The 27,651-nt window shown below is 36.0% G+C and overlaps 1 protein-coding gene across 4 annotated transcripts in view; it reads right to left on the bottom strand.

Annotated features, from left to right (window-relative positions):
• Window positions 1–27,651, bottom strand: part of AFG2A (AFG2 AAA ATPase homolog A) — a 330,277-nt gene that overhangs the window by 116,736 nt on the left and 185,890 nt on the right. The window lies entirely within an intron of this gene.

The raw sequence follows: 27,651 nt of genomic DNA, 5'->3' as shown, positions 1-27,651 counted from the left end.
AAATCATTTGGCATCTCTTCTGACCTCTTGTATTTTGAACTAATGTTGAAAACTGCAGAGGCATATAACCACTTTTCATATGCTTATGTCTTGCTACCTGTTAAAGTTTTTCTATAAGAGAATCCATAACTAACTTTGGCATAATGCCTTGCTCATAGTAGAAATAGTTGTATTCGTTGATATAATTTAATATTCAATAAAATAACTCATTTGTTAATATGATTTAATACTATAAAATGCAATCTCAGTCTAGCCTAGGATCTGGGTCACCTTCTTGCTTTGTTTTAACTTTGTTCCCTAATTATATACAATTTTTTTCTTTAGCAACTCTATTAGCCCCTGGGTAAATATGGATACTGTATACCCAATAATGTTCACAGATTGATAATCACCTAAAATATACATGTAAGGATGGAACATATGTTCCTGAGCTCAGGGTAAAACTGGATTCACTGAGTCACTGATTCCTAACGTGGTCATTTATCTTTGTATTTAGTAATCACATACTAAGCATATACTAGGTATAAACTATTGTATACAGGTTAAATAGAAACAAAGATAATTAGATCTGGTCTCTGCCTTCAAGAAATTTAGAGGGCAGTTCAGTTCAGTTCAGTCGCTCAGTCGTGTCCAACTCTTTGCGGCCCCATGAATCGCAGCACGTCAGGCCTCCCTGTCCATCACAAACTCCCTGAGTTTGCTCAAACTCATGCCCATCGAGTCGGTGATGCCATCCAGCCATCTCATCCTCTGTCGTCCCCTTCTCCTCCTGCCCCCAATCCCTTCCAGCATCACGGTCTTTTCCAACGAATCAACTCTTTGCATGAGGTGGCCAAAGTCTTGGAGTTTCAGCTTCAGCATCAGTCCTTCCAAAGAACACCCAGGACTGATCTCCTTTAGGATGGACTGGTGGACCTCCTTGCAGTCCAAGGGACTCTCAAGAGTCTTCTACAACACCACAGTTCAGAAGCATCAATTTTTCAGCACTCAGCTTTCTTCACAGTCCAACTCTCACATCCATACATGACCACTGAAAAAACCATAGCCTTGACCAGACGGACCTTTGTTGGCAAAGTAATGTCTCTGCTTTTTAATATACTATCTAGGTCTGTCATAACTTTCCTTCCAAGGAGTAAACGTTTTTTAATTTCATGGCTGCAGTTACCATCTGCAGTGATTTTGGAGCCCAAAAAAATAAAGTCTGACACTGTTTCCACTGTCTCCCCATCTATTTCCCATGAGGTGATGGGACCAGATGCCATGGTCTTAGTTTTCTGAATGTTAAGCTTTAAGCCAACTTTTTCACTCTCCTCTTTCACTTTCATCAAGAGGCTTTTTAGTTCCTCTTCACTTTCTGACATAAGGGTGGTGTCATCTGTATATCTGAGGTTGTTGATATTTCTCCTGGCAATCTTGATTCCAGCTTGTGCTTCTTCCAGCCCAGCATTTCTCATGATGTACTCTGCATATAAGTTAAATAAGCAGGGTGACAGTATACAGCCTTGAAGTACTCCTTTTCCTACTTGGAACCAGTCTGTTGTTCCATGTCCAGTTCTAACTGTTGCTTCCTGACCTGCATACAGGTTTCTCAAGAGGCAGGTCAGGTGGTCTGGTATTCCCATCTCCTTCAGAATTTTCCACAGTTTATTGTGATCCACACAGTCAAAGGCTTTGGCGTAGTCAATAAAGCAGAAATAGATGTTTTTCTGGAACTCTCTTGCTCTTTCGATGATCCAGCGGATATTGGCAATTTGATCTCTGGTTCCTCTGCCTTTTCTAAAACCAGCTTGAACATCTGGAAGTTCACAGTTCACGTATTGCTGAAGGCTGGCTTGGAGAATTTTGAGCATTACTTTACTAGAGTGTGAGATGAGATCCTAGTGACTGAGAAAGAGTGCTCCAGAAGGTGTGCACAAAGTGATGAGAGTGCAAAGGAGGCAAACAACAACTTGATTAAGTGTGGGAAGGCCAGGAAGTTGCCTTAGGGGATATGACACCTGTACTAAGCTTTACAGAATAAGCTATAGCTTGTCAGCAGGCATGAATTCCATAAGGGAATATAAAATGTACAGTCATGAAAATATGTATGCAACTACTCTTCTGAACCAAGGGATTGGAAGTATAGGGTTTAACTCTGATCAAGTCTTTCTTTAAGGTCTTAAGATCCCTCCCTACATGGTCAATTAGTAAAATGGAGAGAATCTGCTATACATAGATGTATTTCAGTACTTTTACATCCAGTAACCAAGTATATAATAATATTCTCTGTATTTCAAATTTTTAAAAACATTCATCTAAAGCACATGTTGAGGTCTGGATTCTGAAATTCAAGAATTATATCAAGAAGCCAATAAACAAGCCTGGCCAGAAGAATTCACATATACTCATATTTAATATTACTTTTCTGCTATTTTATATTAATCTGGTTTAACACAGGATGGTGCTCAAAGAAAAGTTGGGGAATAATAAGCAATTTTGACTCTGCCTCTGAATGTTTTATTTCTATCATCTAAATGATGTTTTCTTTTTCACATATTATGTGGGTCACAATGAAACCACTATGAAGAGAAATAAAAGATTTTTTTTTTTTTTCATATAAAGAGGGATTGGAGAAGTGTTTATATGACAGCCCCATCATTTCTTAACCGTTTTCCAACTGCTTACCACCCAGGTGTGTTTGGGTGCTGAGTTAACCTGAACCTACACCATGTTTCTTGAGGCCAAAGATAAAAATTCCAAAAGAAAGTCCTTAGAGATAAGGGAAATGTGACCCAGGGAAGAAGGCTGACATAGATTGTGACAGTCTTAACTACCAAATGTGTTTGGTTCGTTCATGTTTCAAAGAAATTATCTCATACACTTAATACTGTAAGAAGGACATATCTTTAGGAATAATGAATGTAAATTCACTTGTTAATCCTCACATTTTTGGAATTTGTCAACTGCCTCAACATTATAGAACAAGAACTAACTGATTACAGAATTCTGGGGCCCAATAGAAGATTTATGACTATTAGAATGCCTACCTATAAAATGATGCTTTTACAATTCATATATAATAGATACTCTATTAAAACAGAATTATTTTTTCAGATCAACGTGTTAAAAGATGTCTAAATCAAGACTTTTGGAGAAGATAGTAAGGTTTAAAGAAGGAAAACGGCTAAGATGAAAAAACATTGTTAACGTGGAGACAACATTTGACGTGGTAGTGTAGTTCCACACCAGCAATCAGCATAGCCTAATCACTAAAGCTCATATGACTGTCCATGATTGGAGAACAGTCTGTGAAGAAAGATGAGAATGACAATCTGCCAAAGACTGTGGTCTTGAAGACACTGAAAAAATGCTGTTAATATTTCAAGACTGTTAATATCTTATGGGAGAACTATTGCTTTTAAGAATACAGATGTTTAAAAACAAATGTGATTTTATGAGTTAATGTCAGAACTAGAAAAAGTGGTTTACAATTTTAATATTATAATGGAAATCTCTGGGAAGAAAGTGAAAGTGAAGTCATTCAGTCATGTCAGACTCTCTGCGACCCCATGGACTGTAGCCTACCAGGTTCCTCCATCCATGGGATCTTCCAGGCCAGAGTACTGGAGTGGGTTGCCATTTCCTTCTCCAGAGGATCTTCCCGACCCAGGGATCGAACCTGGGTCTCCCGCACTGTAGGCAGACACTTTACCATCCAAGCCACCAGGGAATATAATAGAAAGTTGTTATACAGCAAATTTTTTAGGAATGTACTTATTCTATTAAGGAACAGATACTAGAATATGCAATCCCCCTAAATATAGATTATTAAATTTATATGCACTATATAATACTGTGTTGTATATATTTAATAATAGGAAAAAAATAAAATATTAAGAATAAAATAGCAATTTTATTTCCTTCCTTTTTTCTTAAAATCCAGAAGCATAAATTTAAAGACTAGAGTTCAGTCTCTTTTTCTCTAGGGCATAGAGTTCTGGAGAATTATTTTAGTTTAGATATAATATAAATGGTACAAATGATACAATTATTAGGTATGGTGGAGGTGGGTTAGTCGCTAAGTTGTGTCTGACTCTTGAGACTCCATGAACTGTAGGCTGCCAGGCTCCTCTGTCTTTGGGATTCACCAGGCAAGAACACTGGAGTGGGTTGCCATTTCCTTCTCCAGGGGCTCTTCCTGACTCAGGGATTGAACCTGGGTCTCCTACTTTTCAGGCAGATTCTTTACCAACTGAGCTATGAAGGAAGATCCCTTATTATCAGGTATAATCAGCAATAAATCTAACTTTGATGCCAAAATTTTCTAAGCTTCAAAGAGAAATATTCAAAATAATATGTATTAATATTCAAAATAACATTTATTAATATTATTAATAAATAAAGACTATTATCTCCATATGTATTCTAATTACAAAAAAAAATGATATATTTCTGAACGTAAATGTCAATGTACTCCTGGTCCAAAGCAAAATTCAGCAATGATAAGTAACACCCTAAGCCAATAGACACCCTCAATATTTTCTTTTTTAAAAGTGGTTTCAATCATTCTAGAATGATTTTAGGGAATGATTATAAATGCAAATTAATGCAAACCACTTCATAAAAGTGAGACAATGACTGGTAAAGAAGTTACCAAAAAAGTGATTGTGGGAGGTTTGTTTCAGAGAACACTGTAAACACAAATGCACACCATAAAAAAAAAACAGATGTAAAAACAAAAGTAGACTGAGCCCTAACTCCTCTCTTGTGGTCATTTATATTTTTGGTCATTTATATGTATTTGCCTTCTTCTTATTTAAAAAGCAATGAAAACAGAAGAGGCACTTAGATAATCATGGGTGTTTTTCTTTCCAAGTCTTTTCCTTCATATGAAACACTTCCTTTTTCCTTTCCTCAAAAAGCAGTGTCTAGGAACCACTACAACGACTGTAGTCTTTTAGGTAGCTCAGCCTGCCTCACACTCCTTTCACATGCCAGAGCACCTCTGAATGTACATTCTTTCTTTGAAAGGCCAAAGAACAGCATATGGGTACTCTCCTTACGATTAAGGTATCATCTCAGGCATATCCCTACAGGTTTATACCTCACATCCCAAACAACATAAATGTTCAGGAATATAGTTATCATTATTTTCCTGTATGATACTAATGTCCAATACTTTTCAGGAAAACTACAAGCCATGATTGAAAGCATTTGATTAGATACTTAAACTAGAATTCAAACAAAAAATGTTATCTTTTATGACGTTATTAGATTTTAGCAAACTAAACCTTACAAATTAGAAGAACCCATTACTTTTTAAGAACAGAAGGCATCCAGGTTTCACAGGTCTACCAGTTCTATTAGAATAGGTTATATTAATAGCTGTTTACTAAACTCTAGTTGATTCATTGGAAAAGACCCTGATGCTGGGAGGGATTGGGGGCAGGAGGAGAAGGGGACGACAGAGGATGAGATGGCTGGATGGCATCACCGACTCGATGGACATGAGTTTGGGTAAACTCCAGGAGTTGGTGATGGGCAGGGAGGCCTGGAGTGCTGCGATTCATGGGGTTGCAAAGAGTCGGACACGACTAAGTAACTGACCTGACCTGAACTGAACTGAAACTCTAAAAGCTACCCAAAAAAGGGACTTCCCTGGTGGCCCAGACTGTAAAGCGTCTGCCTACAATGTGGGAGACCCAGGTTCAATCCCTGGGTCGGGAAGATCTCCTGGAGAAGGGAATGGCAACTCACTCCAATATTCTTGTCTGGAAAATCCCATGGACAGAGGAACCTGGTAGGCTTCAGTCTATGGGGTCGCAAAAGAGTCAGACATGACTGAGTGACTTCATGTCACTTTAAAAGCTACCTAAGGCAGGCCACAATAATGAAAAACTGCCTCATATTCTGAAAAGCCACTATTTTGAAGAAGTAAAACTTCTATTTTGTTAATAATTTCTACCCAACTTCTCCATTGCTTATGCTAAAATCATCCCTTATGTTAATCATTCAGGAGTCATAATATCCACCTAAGATGAATCAATACATTACCAGGTTCAGTCATACTGCTGTCAGTAAAACAGAAATGCATGAATGATCTGTCACCCAAAGAATCCTTATATCAGGATTCTTAGAAAACTATGCTATTAATTACTAAAACCTATGGAAATTTTGGCATTATACTCATCATGAATTTGTGACTTTCAATGTTTAATAATAAATATTCTCTAAGAATCCATCTTGGGGATTTGGCCAAAACTTGACCAAATTCAGCTTATCAATACAATGCTCTAATTTACATGGCTATTACTGGGAATATCATTCTAACCAAAGAACCAACAGAATTGGCTATTTTAAATGATGACTTTTCATTGCTCACTGTCACTTCAGAAATGGCTACCCTAGACCTTATTGGAAGGGTTATCCTCAGCAATATATAACTGTAGTAGCTGTTCAGTGTTTCATAGAACACATCTAGACTACGGGGCAAGTCAGCTTTTAAAATAGTGAGACAATACTTAGCATGATATGAGAAGTATAGGATGAAGCACTCTTACACTTCATAAGACATTTTTATTTTACATATAAACAAACATAAAGGATAAATATTTTTAAAGAATCTCATAATATTTAGGATGTTACAGTATCTGTACAACAGTCTGTACAGATAGTTATTTCAGCACATATAAAATACTGATATCATTTCTTTCTGATATAGTATTTAAAATCATGTTTTTAAAGAAAAGTAAACATTTGCTAAAATTGCCATGTTTGTATCATATTCTTGTATGCACCAGCATCCCCAGCCTCAGTTACAGCTTTGGTCTTAGGAAAAAAAAAATATCAGGTTTGAGCCTAGTGAAAACCAAGCAGTGAACATAAAATTACTTTGCATTCTTTCTTTTCAATTTTTCTTTTACTGCATTGGGTTGAATTCTAAATAGACATGTCACCAAATAGACATGAATTATCCACTTGACCTATTAGCAACATGTACAAATTACTGCTGTAAAACGTAGCAAGTTTTCAAAAGAAAACTACAGAGTGAATATATATTTCTATTAATGAGATGCAGAAAAGTCACATGTGGCATGACTAATTTAATTGGTGACTGACATGAAATAAATTTCTTTTCAAATAAGATTATATTCAAAATTTAACTTCAGTTTAACCTTTTTTCCCAAGGAATACAGTATTTGTCAGAAAAACAGTAAGACAGTCGTATACAATGATAAACAACTTACTAAGTGCTATGGGCCAAGCACTTAAATGCTAAATTATCTCATGCTAATCCTTGAAAATGTCTATGAAATATAATTTTATTATTATCTTTACTTTACTGGAGAGAGGCTAATTTGCTCAATTCATATAAGAAGTATAAGTAATAGAGCCAGAGTTTATACTTACATCTGTCTTACTCTACAGACCACAGTAGTAACTATTCCACTGGTTTTCAAACCTGGCTGTATCTTTTTAAAACTACGGATTCCTAGGCCTGACCCTCTCAAAGATTCTACTTCAGTAAGTCTGCGACAGGGCCAGGAAATCCTTGGTTTTTCAGAGTTTCTCTAGTGATTCTGATGTAAAGCCAGATTTGGGGGTTACTGCACTAGGTTATTTTGCTTTCTTTCCCTGTAGGGTATATATAACACAAAACCAAATAAATCTGAGAAATCCATCTCAGATTTCTAGGGAGTCTCCTTCCCACCTGCCTCCACCCAGATCAACTTTCATTAATCAAGGCATACCTTTTATTACTTGAAAATTGGTTTAAAGAGGCTTTTGATGAAAATAACTGATGGGAGGGAGTTAAGGAAAAAAAGTAAACTGGGAATTAACTTCCTTTTAATTGGACAAAACCTGTCCAGTCCCAGGGAATATATTTTCTTTTCATTCTCCTATCCTAGAAGAAGGAAAATAGAAAAAGAGAATCATTGAGGGAATGGAGCAAACATCTGTGGAGAATTTCTTTAACAACAACTATGAAAGAAGGAGGGCCAACAGTTTAATATACTAAGTATAAAAAGCTGTAATTATTTACAGCTGAAAGGGAAATAGGACCATCTGATGCCTTTACGGGCTAAGGTCCTACAGAATGTTAGCAAATATTTGAGTGGCTACTATATGCAAGGCACTGTATTAGGAACTGCCTTATCCATACTCGAGAGCATCTGATACTATGAAGAGCTACTGCTGCTTGACTAAACTAGTCATTTTCCAGATGTTAAACTGAGAAGACTTTATTGGTCCTTTTGGCTAATGTCATTTAAGCTAGTAGTTTTAAGAAAAAATATTTTTCCTATAATAAAGTTTATAAAGGGAAATTCACAGTTATAAAAGCATGGAGCTTAAAAGACTGATGATTTTATGTTTTGTAGTTTACAAAGCATTTTCAGTATCTACATTTCAATGAGAAAATTAAGCAGCTTTAAAAGGCTGGCAGAGTTGGTGTCATTTCCTAAATTTGATGAAGAGGAAACTGAAAGTCAGAGTGGTTTGGTGGCTTGCTTGAGACCACAAGAGCCTAATAAGTGGTGGGAAAAAAAAAAAGATTCAAATTCAGAATTTCTGACACTTGAGTCCACATGCCAGATGGCTTGGCTCTAGATAATTCTAATCTAAGCATTATGAAATTTAATTGAAGCACAACCAAACTTTTCTGCAATTAATAAACTGTGTATCTAAAATGAAAGAACAAAAGCAAGTGTACAGGCATTTCATAGATTCTACAAGTTGGAAAAGACTATTAGATTATATTCATAAAAGGGTAAGAGAAGCCAATCATACCAACTGCCAACAATCACAAGTGCGTGTGGGACAGAACTGGGTCTAGAACTGAGGACTCAACTAAAACGGGGTCAAATCTGTTTCCATAGGCCACTCAAGGTAACAGTGGTTTCAACAGTTTTAAAAGGTTGTAACAAACAGAGATTAGGAGAGAGATGGGGAAAAGGACAGTGGAACTACAATGCAAAAGAGACCATGCTGCCGTGCCAAGTCGCTTCAGCCACGTTCGACTCTTGGCAACTCTATGAACGACAGCCCGTGAGGTTCCTCTGTCCATGGGATTCTCCAGACAAGAATATTGGAGTGGGTTGCCGTGCCCTCCTCCAGGGGATCTTCCTGACCCAGGGATCAAACCCAAGTCTACTGCGGCTCCCGCACTGTAGTGGATTTTTACTGCTGAGTCACTGGGGAAGCCCCAAAAGAAACTATATGTAGCCTTAAAGTATTTACTCTCTGGGCCTTTACAAAAAATGTTTGCTGACCTTGCTTCAAAGGAAAACAGAGATACTAAGACATAGGAACAAAAAAAATACCAGCCGCACACCCCTGGTGTATCAGGTGATAAACACAATTTTAAAATGTAGTCAAAACTTCTTTGTAAAGGGGGAATTAAGACAATATCTTTTTCTCCTTCAAAACACTGAAATGTTTTAAGGTCAACTGATTTCAGGTTTTAAACACCTGTATTCTCAGGAATTTCTCTGTTTGGAGAATCATGGTATTTACTATTTGTCTATTATGTACAAAAACCTAAGAACCAGAATAGAGAGTTTTAGTATGAATGCCAAAAGTAAGAACTGACCTTGCCTAAATATACATATAATCCCCTTCTCAAAAAACCAAACCAAACCCTGGCCCATGGCTACCAGAAACCCCGGTATTAGATGTCAGCATCACCATAGATGACTTCCTACTACAGTGCCAAACATAATTACTTTTAAAGACAAACGTACCACATGCGAATCTCTATAAATACGAAATCTGTCTCCTACCACCACAGTGTCTAAAGATTCTTCAAAAAAAATTCACTTTAGTTTCAAACTCTGCCTGCAAAAGCGCTAAATCAATGGTTCTACTACGAAGTTCTTTATTAGCTTTTCCTTTCCTTTGGAATCACATGCTTAAAACACCTTATAGCCTTTCTGATAAAATTTCCCCTGTACAGAACATGATCTTAAGTTAATGATTTTAACAGAATGTCCAATGCTTTAAGCACTAATTCTTCTAGCAGTTGCAAGAGGGTGACATTTATTACGTGTGGGTCTGTATAGAGAAAAGTGTGTCAAGTTCCATTTCTGATATGGGTATATTAAGCACAGTCTTAACTTAAAGAATGTGAGTTGACAATTTGAAGAGTTTGCAAAAAAACACATTCCGTTATTCAGTTGAGGAAGCAACCTGTCTGCTCTCATCTTACTCCTCCCAGATTGCTAGTATCTGTAGGAAAAACTGCTTAAGGCCCAAGGTGCGCTAACTAGAAAAAAGTTTCTCTAAAAGTAATCTTTTTGGCTTCTTACCATGCTTTCTAATCTTGGGCCTGAGGGTGTAGGGGCTATGGAAAACATAACTATGTCTAGGAAGGAAAACTGGTTGGAGGGGAGGAGAGGGATAATACTGTACCACTGTCCATTAGATCCCTCTGTTTCATAAGATCAAAGGTAGGTCAAACATTTTTTTTCATATTTTAGTGTAAATAGAGTTTTAGAATCTGGAATGGACCAGGGCAATCGTGGGAAGCCTATGTGCATGTATTAACAGAAGTACAGGGACATGTGGAATTAAAGATTATTATGTATGCTTGTAGGAGTATTATTTTTCTAGCATTTCTTATTGCAAACATGTCAGTCATACTATGGGTTTCAAAGAGACTATGAGCTAGCATTCTTAATACTGTTTTACAGGAAAATGTGAATTTGGACAATTTATGTACAACACAATTTTGAGAAGACAGTTCTTTCTTAATCCTATCTACATAAAACAAATGTGGAATTTGCTAAATATTTTTAGAGATGAAACACAGACATTTCAAGAGATCAAACTCAGAAGTCTGAATAAGTTTTATAAGAAACAATGTCACTTCTAAGAAATCAGAGACCTTAAACAATACAGAGATTTCATGGGTTATATTTTCATAAGCAAAATTCCAGAGTAATTCACCAATTGAGGTTTTGTTCAAGAATGTGAATGGAGGTATGTTTCGTAAATAAAAATTCATTTTATTTATTATTGGACATAAAAGATAGGGATCTGCCATGGATTTATAGAGGTAATGTAATAAAGAGTAATTACCCCTAAAAACAAATTTCAGGGTTTTGAATGCTTTAAAAAGTTCTATACTTGCTCCTATAATGTTAATAAAGGTTCAAGTAATTATAGAAATGACAAAACAAGATTTGGTGACATATGAACTATCACAGGATACTTCTTCCCTTGCCTGTCTATAAAATGATGTAAATAAAGAAAAAGAGGGGCTTCCCTGGTGGTTCAGTGGTGAAGAATCCAAATGCCAATGCAGGAGACATGGGTTTGGTTCCTGACCTGGGAAGATGCCAACTGCCATGGAGCAACTAAGCCTGTGTGCCACAACCATTGGACCTGTGCTCTGGAGCCCGGGAGCTGCGACTACTGAATCCATTGTTGCAGCTACCGAGGCCCGTGGTGCCCAGAGCCCATGATCCAAACAAGAAACCACCACAGTGAGAAGTCCGGAGCACCACAACTAGAGGCAGTAGCTCCCGCTCACCTCAGCTAAAGAAAGCCGCTCAGCGACTGGTTGAAGCAATCTAGATTCCCAAGATTAGTTAGGAAGTGTCTCCACTACTCCAAATTCTGACCTATATTTTGATTTACCTACTGATTTTTCAAAGCTTTGTTCTCACATAGTTGTGGTATATGAGATGTTACTGTTACCACAGATGTTACCATGGTAAGTGGTATGTTACTCATATTTTAACTAGCATTTCTCTAATTACTTATAAGGTTAACTAAACATCTCTCTCCAAACACTTAGCTGCTCAGGAATTTCTTTCCATGAATTGTTTAGTAATAACCTTTGCTTATATATATATAATATATATAACCTTATAACCTTAAACCATATATGTATATAATATATATACATGTATGTGTGTATATATGCCATATATATAACATATAATAACATATGGTATATACACACACACACATATATATGTGTATATATATTATATATATGGTTTATATAAGGTTATATGGTTATATATATATTATATATATAATATATATACCATATGTGTGTGTATATATATATAATATATATATAATATAGACATTATACACACACACACACATATGAATTTGCAAGCATTTCTCATATAGTTCACATATTTATCTCTTTTTCAGGCTTTAATACTGCAGATATCTTCTTCCAACCTGCAACTCTAATGTTAGGTTTGTTTTACCCTATAATTCACTGAACACAAATCCTTAGTTTCGACATTGTAAAGCTACTAATTTATCCCTGAGAGCCTGTGCTTTTAGGAAAGGGTTTAAGTTCTCTCACATATCACAGTCACAAAGATACTAACATTTTCTTCTAGCTCTATAGTTTTACCTGTTACTTTTAAGCTGGTCTTTGTTCTCTTCGCAGTTCATATATATATTATAGTATATGATACGAAGCAGGGACCCAGCTTCACCTTTTTCATCTAATAAACCATTTTTCTAAGAACCCACCAAGCAACACACCTCTTCTCCACTTTGGATCTGTTTCTGAGTACTCACCTCTGTTTCATTAGTCTGATTATCTGTTTCTGTGCCTGTTTCAAATTGCTTTTATTAACATAAAGTAAAATCTGGTTAAAAAAATAAAAAGTTAATCTTTTTCCAGATACATTTCAAATAGACTTATTAGATATCTGGAGATTTTTGTTGCTTATCATAGTCATTTTATTGAGGTCCTCAAAAAAAATATCCTATTATAATTTTAATTAGAATTGCACTTGGGGAGAATTGACATCTTATATTGTCATGTGCCCCACAACAAATGTGTTATAACTCTTCATTTATTTAAGTTATAATTCACATCCTTCAATAAAGTTTTAAAATTTGTTTTATAAAGTTGTTCACACATTTTTTAGGCTAATGTCTCAATACATTAAATATATATATATATATTTTTAACTATTGTGAATTTTGAAATGTAGTTATGGCTAATGTAGAGGAACAAAACTACTGATTTTTGAAAGTATATACCTTGCTTTGCTAGTTCTAATACTTTGCCTACACAGATAGACATCATATAAGCTCCTAATAAGAGCTATTTTGTCTGTTATTTTTTCTCTTTTCCTTCCCCACCTCTGTCAGTCTTTATTGTACTTTATTTTCTTTTTCATATTGAATTAGTCAGATCTATATCAAGAATATATCTTAGTGGGTATATCTGTCTTGCTTTATCTTAAGTTTGTTTAAAGTTTTTATGTTTGCTATAGGTTTTAGTGTATTACATTTATCAAGCTTGTAAAGTTTCCTTCTTTTCCTAGTTTTTTAGACCTTTAGTGACAAATTGGAGTTAAATACTTTTAAAGCACTTTTTCAGATAATTATGTAACTTTTTTGGTTTATTATATTCATTCACTATTAACAGATTTCATTGATACTTCTGATATTAAACCATCTTCATCCTCCAGAGATAAATACTATGTATATAAAAAAAAAATCTGCTGTTGGAGGTTAGGTAGCAAGTATTTTATTTAATATTCCCACACTTGTCATTGTGAGATGGACCTATAATTTTCTTTTCTTTACTATTCTTCTGGAATTAAGGTTGTACATATCTTACAAAATTAGCCAGGCACCATTCTCCCAAACCCTCTCCCCTTTAAAAACAACAACAACAACAACAAAAAAAACCCTGCATGAGACAGGAGGTATAACTCCTGAAAGTTTGGTAAAAAGTACTTTGTAAAACTCATTCAACTCAGGGAGGTGTGTCAATTTGAGGCAGGAGATGGATGAGTCCCAGGCTGAGGAGCCAAAGTTCGTCCCCTGTGGACAGATACACTCCAAAATGGGAGGAGGAGAGGAGAAGCCCTGCCGAGATAAGACAGGAAAAAAACACACAGTCCTCATTCTCAAGTCAAGGAGACCTTCCTGACTACACATGTGCAGAAAGGCTCCTTGAAGGTCCAAAAGAGAGGAGACATCACCTTACAATAAGTGAAGTTGACCTATCCATTGGCCTCTTTCCTAGAATCTATCTTGACTAAGAGATGCATGCACACATCTGGGAGGACCCTAAGATATACAAAATACAGATTCAGAAGCAGGCAAAGCAAGATGACTGGCCAAAGGAAACCTGAAAGAAATGCCCCACATAAGTGCTTCAAACCATTGATACCATGAGGGAATGACTCTCTCTGAGACCGTCTGTGTGTCTACCCACAAGCATTCTTTTCCTAATAAACACTTGTTTCACCAATCGCCATCTCTATGTGGAATTCATTTCTACACAGCTGACAGGCCAGGACCTTGTCACTGACCACTGGTCTCATGGTTCGGATTCAAGGCCCTCATTGCTGAGGCCTGACTTCAATCTCTGGCCAGGAACTGAAATCCTGCTTCAAGCTGCTACAGGCCAAGGCCACCAGAGATCAGGTTTATTCAGGTGTTTGTGTGTAGAATTTAGGAAGAGCTTTGATTATCATTTCCATTTCTTTGACAAATATTTGACCATTAAGTTTTCTACTTTTATATATATTTACTTTCCATTTTCAGTGGTTTCATATGAGGAAATTAATCACAAAGTTTTCAACAACCATCGTCTGAACATAAATGAGATTCAAAAGCAGCAGCACTGAGACCTCATACTCTGTCCCCAATTTTAAACTCAGAGTATCTCTAAAATATAAGCTGCTTAGCAAAAAGTTGGAAAAAAATTATCTGTCCCTATGTGGGTATCAGCTTTAGTAATGTGGACTCACAAGACAACATATTATTAAGAAAAGTCTTCTGGGCACATCTATTTCAAAAATAGGAAGTAGTACTTATCAGAAGTAAGCGACTTAAGAAACAGTGAACTGAGCCAAAAGAAATTTGCTGAAGGTCCCATAAAGTGACTGAGAAATGTTTTGCCTCTAAATCTGGTTTTTAAATCTATTTCATTTTGATGATCTACATCAATGAATGCTCTTCAGCTAGCAGACTATAGGAACAAAGAGAAATTGGTTTAGGCATAGATTAAAGAAACAACTTCAGGACTTCCCTGGTGGCTTAGATGGTAAAGCATCTGCCTACAATGTGGGAGACCCAGGTTCTATCCCTGGGTTGGGAAGAACCCCTGGAGAAGGAAATGGCAGCCCACTCCAGGACTCTTGCCTGGAAAATCCCATGGATGGAGGAGACTAGTAGGCTATAGTCCATGGGGTTGCAAAGAGTTGGACATGACTGAGCGACTTCACAAAGAAACAACATTTCACTTAAGATGTGGAAAGTTATTAGGGATACTATGAAAGTGTTAGTTGCTCAGTTGTGTCTAACTCTTTGTGACCCACTCCAGTCTTCTTAAGCTTCCCTTGTGGCTCAGATGGTAAAGAATTCGCCTACAAAGTGGGAGACCTAGGTTTGTTCCCTGGGTTGGGAACATCCCCTGGAGAAGGGAAAAGGCTACCCACTCCAGTATTCTGGTCTGGAGAATTCCATGGACTGTATAGTCCAAGGGGCTGCAAAGAGTTGGACATGACTGAGGGACTTTCACTTCACTATGTGACCACGTGGACTGCAGCCCACCAGGCTTCTCTGTACATGGAATTCTCCAGGCAAAAATAAAGGAGTGGGTAGCCATTCCCTTTTCCAGGAATCTTCCCGACCCAGGGATCAACCTGGGGTCTCCTGTATTGCAGGCAGATTCTGTACCATCTGAGCCACCAGGGAAGCTATACTTTGATGTTAGGATTTTTGAATAATTAAGACTAATGAAAGGCTTCAAAGTTAGGCAGCTAATTTATTATATGAAGACTATTAAATTGACATGATGGAACCCTTTCTCATGATCTCAACAACCACATTATTTAATGTATCTTCGGCATGCTGTCCCACAGCGCCATAACAGGATTTTTATAAACTGTTAGGACAAATACTGACGTGCATCTTACTTTGTTTATCACTGGACCCAGGCCAAAAGGCACTAATTAGAGTAGTTCTGCTACACACTGTTTATATACTAATTACCCTACTTCCTAAACCAAATGTTCCAAGAAGTACTAAGAATGCATGGCAAAAAGCCATTGGTTGCAGCATCAAGCATGCTGCTTTACAAACAAAAAGAATAATAGACTCTGAAAGAAAAGAAATAATAGAAAAATTAACATGACATAAATGCAGTGAATAAAACTGCATTTTCCTAAATATGTTGTAAGCATTATTATGTTAAATAGCATTGGTTTATAAGTATTGAGACTTCCAAGTTAAAGCAAAAATTTTAAAAACAAAAATGTTATATATAGTAAAGGTACATATGTTATACACAGTCAAGGAGTTTTAAATATATGTAAAACAGACACATATTTCATATTTAAGGCATATTTATGGGAAATATTGGGGGTAAAATCGATGGGAAAATCTAAGTTAGTCCTGCAAAGTCCTATTTTTGAAATGTAAATATTTACTGAGTGCCTCCATGCTATGACAAACCTAGACAGTGTGTTAAAAAGCAGAGACATTATTTTGCCTATCAAGATCCATATAGCCAAAGCTATGGTTTCTCCAGTAGTCATGTATGGATATGAAAGTTGAATCATAAAGAAGGCTGAGCACTGAGAAATTGGTGCTTTCGAACTGTGGCGTTGGAGAAGACTGCTGAGAGTCCCTTGGATTGCAAAGAGATGAAATACAGTTAATCCTAAAGGAAATCAACCCTGAATATTCACTGGAAAGACTGATGCTAAAGCTGAAGCACCAATACTTTTTTTGGCCACCTGATATGAAGATCCCATTCATTCACTGGAAAAGACCCTGATGCTGGGAGATTGAGGGCAAGAGGCGAAGGGAGTGACAGAGGATAAGACTTGATTGGCATCACTGACTCAATGGACATGAGCTTGATCAAGCTCCAGGAGATGATGGAGGACAGGGAAGCCTGCTGTGCTGCAGTCCATGGCATCATAAAGAGTCAGACAAGACAGAGCGATTAAACAACAATAAGACTTGAGCACCTATTATGAGCCAGACACAATCTTCAAAGATTAACAAGACATACATGCTTCTTGCCTTCAGACAGCTTGCAGTCTGAAGGGGAAGATGCACAATTAACCAAGCAATCAGAATATAGTATAATAAATACTGTGAACTGATGGGAGATAGTAGACCACAAGGCAAGTACAGTCTAAGAGTATATTTTGGATGTGTGTTGTGTAAAACAAGTAAATGAATTTAAAGTGGTAGGAAAAACTTTCAGTAGTAGGAAAAACTATCTGTTCTCTCTCCCTATGTGCACGTGTTTTACACTGTTAGGAACAGGCATGAGAGTAAAGACTATAGAAGCAGACAGTGTAAACATGTACACAGGGAGAGAGAATAGATAAGATAGATTCCTATCAATCTGTATTCTTTTTCTTCCCTCATGTCTTGTGATTTTACAGTATCTATTTTTATTTCCCTACTTTGGCATGATGTAGAATTATGCACATTTATACCACTTTTCTTGCATTTTTATAAAATTTGTCCTAACAAAAAGTGATAATGTTGAAAATAATTACAGTAATAAGCTTACAGTGCCAGTTAGTTCTAAGCTCTCTAATATGCAATTATTTTTGCAAAAATCTATAAGGCATTGATATTATTCCACGTTACAGATATGGAAAATAAGGTACAAAGAGGTTAAGTAACTTTCCTAGTAAAGGGCGGAACTGAAATATTATCCCTGTCAGTGTTGTTGAAGTCATTCTGCTTTAATTGCAAACAACAGCCAATATTCATTAATTGTTAAGTACTGTTCTAGTCATTCTATTAATAATTATTACAAAGAGATGATCTTATTTAATCCTCACAATGGCTCTGTTAAATAGGTCAGTTAATAACCCCATTAAAGGATAAGGAAACTGAAGTAGAGAGAGTTGCCCAAGTCAGATAATTAATAATAATAATTTTAAAAAGGAGTAAGAAAAAATTAAATGTACTGAATTTTCTTAAAAGAAAAATGATAAACTAAATTATATTTATTTTTATATGAGACCATATTCTCTTGGTCAAGATTGGAGAAAAACAATAGTTCTGTGCTTCAAGATAACAAATCTAACTCATTGCAATGCCATTAGCCAAAATTGTTTCCTGGTTCTTTAACCAAGAAGGAATAAATAGACTCTGCCTTGTCATTTTTCATTTTTCAAATCTTCTCAGCAATCAGTGAATCACCTTCCTTTAAGCTGACATAAACCCAAAGTTAATTTTTGTTCTTTCTACTTTCTTAGTGTTACCACAAGAAAGTCAGGTAATAGCACATCAAAAAGAGATACAGGATCACATTATTGATCAGTTATGGATAGAATCTGACAATCAGGAGACAAAATAAATCCTCTGTCTCCATTATATTTTCTATCAAAGAGCACACACATCTCATGAGTATCTTAAGGGTAAACTTCTATAATTATCTCCTTCTCATATGCAAGTAGTGCTGCTTTGAATATATAAAACAAATATAGCTGTACCAATTTATTTCTGTTGCTGTAAAATGATAAGCATTAAAAACTCCTCCAGAAAAAACTCTGATTCAAAATCTTGCTCCCGGAATTCAGGGGAAGTAGAAGTCTTTCCAATAGTAGGGGAAGCCCTCTTAGAACGCTAGAAGACTTACTAGTTCAAAAGCACAGAAAAATTCAGATTAGGAAAAGGAGGTAATTAGTGCCTGCAGCTTTGTTTATGGTTCTTAGTGCCAGGAGGGTGGTCAAAGAGCACAAGCAATCAGCCCTTGCACATTATAATTAGATGGTGGGAAAGACAGAGCTCTACATCCTAACTACTAAAAATACTACGATTATTAGAACTGCAAAAATAAACCCATTAGCTTTCTCCACAAAATCGTTTTTTCAGCTCTACGACTTGAGCTGTGTGACCTAAAGCTTTTTAAAGCATTTTTGAAAGCTTGATTGGTAGAATATTTTTTAAGATTTTGTGTCGATGCACTGTTGCAACCCTGCATAGAGGCCTAGGGATACATGTGCAGTTGGATCTCATGACCTGAAACAAGTACAGAAACTCATATGATTGCATGTTAGATTTGGAATGGTAAATGTAAGGCAGAACTCAGCAATGCACATCAGATTTCTGAGAAGAAAACAGAAAAATGTTGTGAAATAAAGATAATTCAAACTTAGTTATTAAATTTCAGCTTGGTCCTTGCTGCTTTGCTATATGGCTATTCTTTTTATGAACACGTCTGCCCTTTCCTCAAATGGCTAATCCAAGTCTTTTCTACTTCTCTCAACACTTCCTTGGTGGCTCAGACAGTAAAGAATCTGCCTGCAATGCAGGAGACCAGGGTTTGATCCCTGGGTTGGGAAAATCCCCTGGAGAAAGAAATGGTTACCCACTCCAGTATTCTTGCCTGGAGAATTCCACGGACAGAGAAGCCTGGTGGGCTAAAGTCCATGGGATCAGAGTCAAACACGACTGAATGACTAACACTTTCACTTTTAACGGTTCAAGAAGTCTCTTGTCCTTCAAAGCTGGCTAAGGGCATCAGATAATAACTCTTTCAACAATCTTGCTCATATCATCAAAAGTTCTACTTTTTTTGACCCATTAATCTAAATCAGATGAAAAGCTGATTTGTGCTCATTTTCTTTCTTTCTTTCTTTCCCCATTCCTGCCCATTTCCAGCTCCCACACCAGGCTAACACCTTTGGGTAAAGTGCTCTTAATTCTGCTACCGCCAACAATGCAATACACTCTCAATTACGTTTCTCATCTCCTAGAATGTTTTCAACAGACATACCATTTAAACATTGTTAACATACACCTGGGTGTCAGGTACTGTGCTAAGAACTGAGATGTCAATAACCGAGACTACACTCTTTTAAGTAACCTACAGACCATCTTCCCTTTTGTCTTTTGCTGTTGTTCAGTTGCTAAGTTATGTCCAACTCTTTGCAACCCCATGGACTGCAACCCCCTAGGCTCCACTGTCCATCAGATTCCCCAGGCAAGAATATTGGAAAGAGCTGCCATACCCCTCTCCAGGGGATCTTCCTGGCCCAGGGATTGAAGCCACATCTCCTGCGTTGGCAGGCGGAATCTTTACCACTGAGCCACAGGGAAGTGCACTGGTGACTTCAGCCAGGAAATTTAAAAGACATTTGCTGCTTGGAAGAAAAGCTATGACAAACTGAGACAGCATGTCAAAATCAGAGACATAACTTTGCCAACAAAGGTCTGTCTAGTCAAAGCTATGATTTTTCCAGTAGTCATGTATGGATGTGAGAGTTGGACCATAAAGAAGGCTGAGCACCAAAGAATTGATGTTTTCAAATTGTGGTGCTGAAGAAGACTCTTGAGAGTCCCTTGGTCAGCAAGGAGATCAAACTAGTCAATCCTAAAGGAAATCAACCCTGAATATTCATTGGAAGGACTGAGGCTGAAGTTGAAGCCATAATATTTTGGTCACCTCATGTGAAGAGTCAACTCATTGGAAAAGACTCTGATGCTGAGAAAGATAGAGGGTAGGAGGAGAAGAGGGCAACAGAGGATGAGATGGTTGTATGGTGTCGCTGACTCAATAGACATGAGTTTGAGCAAACTTGAGGATATGGTGAAGGACAGGGAAGCCTGGCATGCTGCAGTCCCTGGGGTCACAAAGAGTCAGACACCACTTACTGACTGAACACCACCACCACCAGGGAAGCCCTATTGTCTTTAAATACACAGTAACAATTATCTTCCAAAAGTCTTCTTTCCACCTAAGGCCAATATCTCTCTAGAGATATCCCATTCACTCACAATTTAGAGTCCAATTCAAGTTGTATCCTCACATAGCTTTTCCTGATTATTACAGAGTAGAGCAATTTGTCCTTTCTTTGTCACATTCAGTCAGCACTAACCAGAAATTATACTATACCAGGGAAGGCTCTACCTATTTGAGATTGAATGACCTTCTTTGGACAAGTCATTAATCCTCCCTGGACTTATAGGGTTATTCTGATGACTATATTGAAAATATAGGAGCACCATAGGTTGGAAGAAAATATAAATTCTTTCTCCCATTTGGCACTTATTGATTAAAATCTTATAGCTTGTGAATATAAAAATGAGAAGCTATTAAACTCATATTTCTGGTTCCTGACTTTATTTTCACTGTATAAGCAAGAACTGAAAGTAAAGATGGAAAAAAGGTCACGTTTTAAGGGATTATTCAAGGAATGTAAGAGATCTTCATACAAGCCTTCACTTCACTTCTAGCAAGAAGAAGCTAATGCTTTGTCCTCTCCCAGCCCCACTAAACATGTAACCTTCCAATAATGGACTAAACTAACAAGACAGTTTCCATCTCATCATCACAGATTTAATCCTGTAGTTGTTATATCCAGATTGTTACTGCATAATCATCATACAAGCAGACATTTACCAACTGAGGACAGGTACTATTTAGCCATGTTTACAGTAATGGATGTACTTAACTGCAAGTCAGCATTACTCTAAAACAAATCATGACATAAGATGAGATTCTAAACATGACACCAGATACAAAATGAAATACCAATCACCTACAATTAGCCTCAACAACTCAGTCAAAGAATACAGTGTATTTATGGTAATACCAATTTTTCCTTTTCTATAACAAGCTATCAGATACAAATCAATAATATTTATAGCTTTTAGAACTATATATATACAAAATGAATCTTTGGCTTTTTTCTTTCCAAAATTAAAGAAAGAGACTTACAAAATGACATAATGCTTTTATATTTTAAATAATTTCTATATTAATATATATCCAAAATATTCCATATATAATTATCCCAAATTTATATGCAATTAATTCCTTATGATCATTATGTTTTTATAAGCAAACTTTATTTAAGCAAAAATGGAGACTACTCTGCCTTTACTCCTAGTAGAATTAATAATGTTGGTATTCGTTAATGTACCAAGTTCTAAAATTTAACTTTATTATTATTTTGTAAAATACCCAACGTTTTGAATATTAACCTGATATTACCTAGTTGGACATATCATTTTAAATACTAGCAATTCTGTCTTATAGATGTTTGTAAAAGCAGTTAGATATTACATCATTTACTGTATCATCTGAAATAAAAATAAAAATGTAAATAATTGAGATTTGCTGTCTCATTTTCCCTTTATCTGTTATCACAATTAAGAAGACTCTACACAAACCTCTGATATCATTTGTTCCTTCATTAATAAACTGCTTAGAGATTCATGCAAGTTTAGCTTCTTTAACAATATAAAGCTTAATAGTTTGAAAAGCAATAGAAGTCCCATCTTATCTCCAAATAACTTCCCCTCAAGATTTTCTAAGTTTAAAAGCAAAGAAGAATCTGCAGAGATGATTTATATATGTTAGGGAAGATTAAAAGTGAAATTACAAAGCAAACAACCACCTGGGAACATATCTCCAAGGAAAGATTAACTAATTTATATAAAGAATTTAACCAAATTGCTAAGAAAGATATTACGATTTCAATACATAAATGAACAAGGATATAAACAGCACATTTATACAAGAGAAAATCAAATAACAAAAATTTGAAAACTAGAAACTATTTTTAAGAATACCATTTTCACAAATTAATTAAAACATGGCAATAAAGTGATATAGTGCTGGTTGAAATCTAATACAGTACAAAATTTCTGGAATGTTATTAGCAATATATATAAAGAACATCACAAATACTCATAACCTGGTAAATCTATAGTAAACAATCATGAAAGATAATGTTTAGAATAGTTTACAAAAACATGAAAAATGCACATTTATGTTTAATGAAAAAGATAAAGTATAAAACTGGTCAGTTTTGTTTTAATAATATTTTAAAATGCCAAACAAATATGTTAAGAAAAATAACAAAAATATTATAATTGGTTGTCTTCAAAAGTTGAGAATGCTTTTTCATTGTTTCACTGCATTTTCAAAATTTACTACAGAGGGCAAAGTCTTGCTTTACAAACATAAAAAATTAAATATAAATATATATATATGTCAATATTTCTTGTTATTAAAACTGTCAGAGTATTAGAAATTCCACTTTAAGAGATTCTAATAAATCTGGGAAATGTAAGCACCTATCAGATGGGAGGAAGGGCATGAGAGCTTAGTGGGATGATAGAGAAGGAAGACAAAGAGGTTACAACCAATTTTATCACTATGCCTAGAGCAGGCCCCAGCACTGGGTGTCCTTGCTCTTTCGAGATCTGACCAAAGACAGCTTCAGGTGCTACCACCATCAGCAGTCAGACCTGGGAGTACCCTGCAGTGATTTGAACTGATCAAAACAAACAGGAATAATAGAGCATTGGATACATATAAAACGAGAGATTCATTGTACATGAGACGGATTATTTTTGCTTGATTCAACAGTTCTTACAGCAAGGTATGCTGAAGTATTGCCAAGAAAAGTTTAAATTTGTGTTTTCATTTTGATGATAACCTCAAAATTAATTTTTAAAATTATAATTAGCATTTTAATAATGCTAGATCAAATGAATGAACACCTCACAATGGCTACTGTTAACTTGATTTAAGCACATACATTTGCATTTGTATTTCTGATTGTGTTGGTACCAAGTTACTATGGAAATGACAACATTTAATTAATGCAGGTTCCTCACTGGTTTTCAGGTATATTCTTAAAAGCCTGATAGAATTATTTTCTTTAAAATGTGTGCAAGCATTCATTACGTAAGTTTAAGAAACACAGCTCCAGAATTAAACCTTTGAGGAGAAAAAGACTGAGAGGAAAAAAACTACTAATATAGATCTGACTCCTTTTGACCAATATGCTCAACTTGTATTAACTGTTAAGTGTATTATTAACAGTATGTTAATAGTAGTGAGTTCCTATTATACTATATTCAGTGTACTATTCTAAGCACTTCCCATGTATTAACTCATTTAATTCTCACAAGTTTATGAAGAATTTTATTCTCACCACACTGAAGGGGTACACGACTTGTCCGAGGTCACAGAGTGAATGTCAGGCAGAGCTAGAGTCAAACCCAGAGAGTTCCATAAACTCAAGGAACTGACCAAATCAGTCTAACTCTCTTCTCTTTGACTAGGTGAGGAAATTAGGTTGGTTTATTGTGAATATTCCTTGAAAATTAAGAGCTACCTATGTAACTCTATACATTCAAACCAGTTCCTTCACCACCTAGGATCTCACAATAACTGTATAGTTTAAAAGTTGTACTGGATAATGCCAAAGGTCTCTTAAACCTGTAAATTTTCCTGTCTGATAACACATGTGCAAAGTAAAAAATCAGCATTAATGCTCAATTAGATATAAGAAAACAAATCTAGGAATAGAACCTAAAAGTACAAAGTCAAACAACATTGGCATAAGGGAAATTCTTATGCTTGGAAATAGAACAGTAAGCAGAGATTAGCAAAAATTTAAGCCAGTAGATTCAACTTTCCATTGTCAAGTTTATAACTTACCATATGTTCATTTTTTCCCAGTGTGAATATCTCACAAATTTAATCATAGGAATATATGAAGAATATTTCCTTTGAAAAAATTCACTTTATGAGTAAGTCTAGTAGTATGTCTTGATTTAAATAGGCAAGTAATAATTATATTATTTTTGGAGTTGAAAATCATAGACATCAGTGAGAAATTTATCTGAATTTCATGAATATTTCATTTATCAATGTAACAATTAAAGAGTAGCAATAATTTGCTTTTCTATTGGAATAATGTGAGTCAATATACTTGCCTTCAAACTAGAAACATTATCACTTTGGGCAATTTATCATAAAATAAAATCTAACCATGTAATCTCATAAATTAATTTTTAACAAGTTTACTGAAGAATTAATTTACATACCATAAAATTCACCAATGTAAAGTATGCAATTGATTGATTTTTAGTATATTTACCATGCTGTACAACTTTTATCATAATCTAGTTTCAGAATACTTTCATTGCCCTGCCCCCCCAACAAAGTTGCCTTATGCTTGCTTACAGTTAATTCCTGAGGCATCTCCCAAACCCAGAGAACTACAGTTTTACTTTTTATTTCCTTACATTTGTCTTATCTGGATGTTTCACATAAATGGAATCATATAACTTATTAGCTTTTTTATATTAAGAAGAATTTTTCTAAAGTTCAATGTACTTTTTTTCTTTTTACAGGATTCTCCAAATAAAGTTATCCTTAAGTGAAAGTTGCTCAGTCATGTCTGACTCTTTGCGATCCCATGGATTAGAGAGTCCTATAGAGTCCATGGAATTCTCCAGGCCAGAATACTAGAGTGGGTAGCCTATCCCTTCTCCAGTGGATCTTCCCCACCGAGGAATGGAACCGAGGTCTCCTGCATTGCAGGCAGATTCTTTACCAACTGAGCTACCAGGGAAGCAAAGTTACCCTTAAAGTCAAGTGAAAATGAAAATCCCAGATGTTTATCAGAGATCTATATGTATATATAAACATCTATATATAAAATAAACAGAAAAATTTTAAGACTTTTCAGAGATACTAAAAGAATCTTTAAATGTTACACTCTTACTGCCATTAAACATAATTCAGAATTGTAGAATCATTAAATAAGTAGAAGTGCCATTTGTTGTTTTCTTCAGTATCATGTTTAGGAGAAAAAAGGTCGCATTAGGAGTAAGAACACTTAGTGAGTCTTTTACATTAAGGGAGTCCTAGTTACAAAATATTGTTTCCAATTAGGAAAATAAATCAGAAGTGCTAAGAAAATTTTCAAAGGCAAATTAACTGAACAAAGCAATTAAGAATTGGAAAAATCCTCAACAAACACCTAAAACTAAGTAATTCGATGGGCTTCCCAGGTGGTGCAGTGGTAAAGAATCTGCCTGCCAGTGCAAGAGACGCAACAGATGCAGCTTAAATCCCTGGGTCAGGAAGATCCCTTGGAATAAAAATGGCAACCTGCTCCAGTATTCTTGCCTGGAAAATTCCATGGACAGAGGAGCCTGGCAGGGCTACCATCCATGGGGTCAAAAAGAATCAGACACGACTGAGCAACTGAGTGAACGTGCACACATACACACACAAACGATTAATTCAATAAGGAAGAGTCAGTATAAGTTAACTGCAACATTTAGCTGAAGAAAAGAGGGCAAAAAACTAGGTTATCAGTGGTGACTTCAAATCTCTCCTCTGATCTCTATGCATTTCTGGTAAAGACAAAGCTTTAGAAGTATTAAAAGATAAGGTTTAGAAAGGAGGAATTACAAGTGTCCATAGGGTTGCATAGGTTGAATGGCAAACCACTTCAGTATTCTAGCCCTGAGAACCCCATGAACAGTATAAAAAGGCAAAAAGATAGGACACTGAAAGATGAACTCCCCAGGTCAGAAGGTGTCCAATATGCTCCTAGAGATCAGTGGACAAATAACTCCAGAAAGAATGAAGGGATAGAACCAAAACAAAAACAACACCCACTCGTGCATGTGACTAGTGATGGAAGCAAGATCCAATGCTGTAATAAGCAATATTGCATAGGAACCTGGAATGTTAGGTCCATGAATCAAGGCAAAATGGAAGTGGTCAAACAGGAGATAGCAAGAGTGAATGTCAACATTTTAGGAATCAGCAAACTAAAATGGACTGGAATGGGTGAATTTAACTCAGATGACCATTATATCTACTACTGTGGGCAAGAATCCCTTAGAAGAAATGGAGTAGCCATCATTGTCAACAAAAGAGTCCGAAATGCAGTACTTGGATGTAATCTCAAAAACGACAGTTCTCTGTTTGTTTCCAAGGCACACCATTCAATATCATGGTGATCCAAATCTATGCCCCAACCAGTAATGCTGAAGAAGTTGAAGTTGAACAGTTCTATAAAGACCTACAAAACCTTTTAGAAGTAACATCCCCCCAAAATCTCCTTTTCATTATAAGGGATTGGAATGCTAAAGTAGGAAGTCAAGAAACACCTGGAGTAACAGGCAAATTTGGCCTTGAAGTACAGAATGAAGCAGGGCAAAGGCTAAAAATAGAGTTTTGCTAAGAGAACGCACTGGTCATAGCAAACACGCTCTTTCAACAACACAAGAGAAGACTCTACACATGGACATCACCAGATAGTCGACACCGAAATCAGACTGATTGTATTCTTTGCAGCCGAAGATGAAGAAGCTCTACACAGTCAGAAAAAAACAGATCGGAAGCTGACTGTGGCTCAGATCATGAACTCCTTACTGCAAAATTCAGACTGAAATTGAAGAAAGTAGGGAAAACCACTAGACCATTCAGGTACAACCTAAATCAAATCCCTTACGATAATGCAGTGGAAATGAGAAATAGATTTAAGGGATCAGATCTGATAGACTGATGAACTGTGGACAGCAGTTCGTGACATTGTACAAGCGGCAGTGATCAAGACCATCCCCAAGAAAAAGAAATGCAAAACAGCAAAATAGCTATCTAAGGAGGCCTTACAAATAGCTGTGAAAAGAAGAGAAGCAAAAAAAAAAAAAGGAGAAAAGGAAAGATATTCCCATTTGAATGCAGAGTTCTGAAGAATACCCAGGAGAGATAAGAAAGCCTTCCTCAGTGATCAGTGCAAAGAAATAGAGGAAAACAACAGAATGGGAAAGACTAGAGATCTCTTCAAGAAAATTAGAGATACCAAGGGAACATTTCATAAAAAGATGGGCTCAATAAAGTACAGAAATGGTGGACCTAACAGAAAT

This window comes from Dama dama, chromosome 5 (assembly GCF_033118175.1).
Source record: "Dama dama isolate Ldn47 chromosome 5, ASM3311817v1, whole genome shotgun sequence".
In the NCBI taxonomy this organism is placed as follows: domain Eukaryota; kingdom Metazoa; phylum Chordata; class Mammalia; order Artiodactyla; family Cervidae; genus Dama; species Dama dama.
Note: the sequence above shows the minus strand (reverse complement) of the source record. Positions and strands in the feature narration are given on the sequence as shown.